This window comes from Physeter macrocephalus, chromosome 16 (assembly GCF_002837175.3).
Source record: "Physeter macrocephalus isolate SW-GA chromosome 16, ASM283717v5, whole genome shotgun sequence".
NCBI lineage: Eukaryota > Metazoa > Chordata > Mammalia > Artiodactyla > Physeteridae > Physeter > Physeter macrocephalus.
Window position 1 is genome coordinate 74,055,607 of NC_041229.1, and position 3,294 is coordinate 74,058,900.

The 3,294-nt window shown below is 39.7% G+C and overlaps 1 pseudogene; it reads left to right on the forward strand.

Moving 5' to 3' along the window:
- Positions 1-3,040, forward strand: part of LOC102978440 (protein artemis-like) — a 5,407-nt pseudogene extending 2,367 nt beyond the window's left edge.
- Positions 3,041-3,294: the final 254 nt, after the last annotated feature.

Consider the following 3,294-nt stretch of genomic DNA (forward strand, 5'->3'; position numbering starts at 1 on the left):
CTTTCTTTCTTTCTTTCTTTCTTTCTTTCTTTTCTTTCTTTCTTTCTTTTCTTTCTTTCTCCTTCTTCTTCCTCTTCTTCTTTTTCCAATCAGCCTCCTGTTTTCAGAGTCCTCAGATGCTGTCCCATGCATTCTTTACAAGGTTTTTAGTTGTACAGCTGTAACTAAAGAAATCTTCAAGCCTTCATGCTGGTCTTCCCCAAAGTATGGAGCCAAAGTATAAACCACTTGGAAAACTGAAGAGAGCTAGAACATCCACCTAGACTGAGGAGGAAAATGATGATCTCTTTGTGGGTCTTCTTTAATTTCTACCAGTACTATTTTTTTGTTTGTTTTTACTATACTGTTCCTAACTATATTTTGTTAAACTTATCACTAGGTATTTCATATTTTTTGATGCCTTTATATGTGATATTAATAATACAAAGTCATTTTTTCTTTCAGCATTGAAAAAATGCCATTCCATTATTGTTTGGCTTGAGAAATCAGTGATAATCCTTATCTTCATTCTACTATATGTGTTGTCTTTTTTTTCCTTTCTGACTGCTTTTAAGATAGTCTCTTTATGATTGGTTTTCAGTAATTTAATTAAGATGTGCCTTGATGTGTGTTTTTATGTTTATTCTTGGAATTCATTGTGATTTATGGATTGACGTTTTTCATTAAATCTGGGAAATTTCTGGCCATAATTCATCAGATTTCATCCTCTCCAAACATTCCATCTCCTTTCCTTCTGGGAACCCAATTACCACTTGATGTTTTTCCACAGTTCATTGAGGCACTGTTATATTTCTAAGCCTATTTTCTCTGTTGCTTTAGTTTAGATAACTTATGATGCCATGCTAAATTCACTAATATTTTCTTCTGCAATATCTAATCTTCTATTAAGTCCATCCAGTGAATTTTTCATTTTAGAAATTGTATTTTTAAGAACTAGAGGTTCCCTTTATTTCATTTTTATAGTTTCCATCTGTCTCCTCATTGTGTTTGTTTTTATAAATCTGTGAACATATTTATAAGTTTTTCAAGTCTTTTTAAAAAACTGTTTATTGTTTCTCTTATTTTGGGGCTATTCTAATGATTAATTTTTCCACAGGTCATATTTTCCTGACTTTTCATAGGCTAGTAATTTTTAAGTTATATTCCAGACATTGTAGGTTCTAAATCTTTGAGTCTGGATTTTGTGATCTCCCATTAAAGCATGCTGAATTTTATTGGGCAGTTAATTTTCTGGAAGATCAGATTTATTCTGTAAAGACTTTTGAGGGACTTTCCTGGTGGCGCAGTGGTTAAGAGTCTGCCTGCCAATGCAGGGGACACGGGTTCAATCCCTGGTCTGGGAAGATTCCACATGCCACAGAGCAACTAAGCCCATGTGCCACAGCTACTGAGCCCGTGCTCTAGAGCCCGCAAGCCACGACTACTCAAGCCCGCACGCCTAGAGCCATTGCTCCGCAGCCAGAGAAGCCACCGCAATGAGAAGCCCACGCACCGCAACGAAGAGTAGCCCCCGCTCGCCACAACCAGAGAAAACCCGCACAGCAACGAAGACCAAACGCAGCCAAAAATAAATAACTATATAAAAAAAACTCAAGTCATCTTGAATCCTAAAAACTCAGCACTTCCTACCTCATAACTTATATCTTACTGCCACCAGAGGGCGCTCTGCAGGGAAGATGAGCTAGGTTTTTATTCAGCACCAAAAACCTTTCTAGGATTTTTGTGTTAACACTTCCAGGAAAACTTGAGGCTTTCCTCACACTTAGAAGTATGCCTTCTACAGAAGAGATGCTTGATAAATATTTGCTGATGATACGTAGGAAGAGGCCAGGTGAAGAAGTGGAGGAGAAATCCAGAGAGCTGGGTTCTGGGTGCTTACCCCTCTAGCAAGTGGCTGTGAGATCTGAAGCATAGCCGCACAGCCTGAAGGGGCTTTGTAACTCTTTCTGTAAAACGAGAATAATGGGGTTATTGGGGGAAATAAAATAATCTATTTAAAAGGATCTTGAAAAATATAAAATGCTATACAAATATGACAGGTAAAGAAATGTCCCTATGGAAACAAACCTGCAAAATGTTCCACTCACCGGTACATTATCCTCTTCAGTAAATGATGGCCCAAGCCCTAACTCGATGCACTTATTGCCAAGGGCCTCTAAATGTGTGTGTCTGCTTCCCCTTCCTGATGTTGATGCAGAAACAATTTTTATCCTGGTTAGCACATTCCTGGACACAGGGGCTGCTCATGAGGTAGTTGTATGTCATGGTTGGGCCTGAGGTGTATCCAAATTCCTGCTGTGATAGGGAATTTCGTACACCCTTGGCGTGTTTCTTTTTTAATCCATTCAGTCCCTGGCATTCAACACACACCCAGAGATCTTTCTGGAAAAACCGGGGAAATTGGTCTAACACCCACTGGGTCTTCCATGGTTCCTTGAAAAATTACATGTTCCTCAGTGGCACCTCTCATTGCTTTTCCAAATTAGCAAGAATTGACAGTCTTGAAATTTAGAGACACATAACTCATAAATATGCATTCAGGACTTTCTGGCCCAAGAACACAAATCTCTACATTTTTGCTGTCCTGAAATATATTCTGCTGAGATTATGTTTTCTTCTTCCTCTTCTAGGCTGCCCCACACAGATTAACCTTCTCCAGTACCCTTACATCAGACCGTTCTTGGAATCCAGAAGCTCCAGTGTTTTCCCACTTCCCACAGAAATCAGTCAGATTCCTCCAGACCCCGTGATGCCCCTGCGGCTCCTGTGTCAGTCGACTGCACTGCCAGTCAACCTGAAGTTGTCTCTGACTTCTGCACATACTCCAGGCTTTCTTATCTCTGCTTGTGCCCTCCCATCCCCACCTGCATACGGCCGAGTCCTGCCCGCTCCTCCTGGCAGAATTTAAATGCCAGCCCTTTTTTGGAGTAATTTCTTCCACCTCTCAACTCTCACTTAATATTTTCTGCTTTGTACTCTAGGGAGCTATGACTCTTCTTCTTGTGTCCCATTTATCTTTGTATTCCCACAGTATCAGCACATGATAGGCCCCCTGTAAATATTTGCTAGGCAACATAGATGAATGGAATTTAATCTAAAGGGTCTTTAGGGAGTATCCCATTAGAATACGTATCTATCCAAAATTAAAGGTTGTCTTTTCTTTAGCAATAGTTATTTGTAGCCATTTCTATTGTCTCAGTTCCCCAGCTGACCCCTTCCTGAGGTCTGTGCCTGTTTTTGCTAAGTTTTTACTTTTCTGCATATTAAATTTACAGTTTATATCAAGCTCACTTG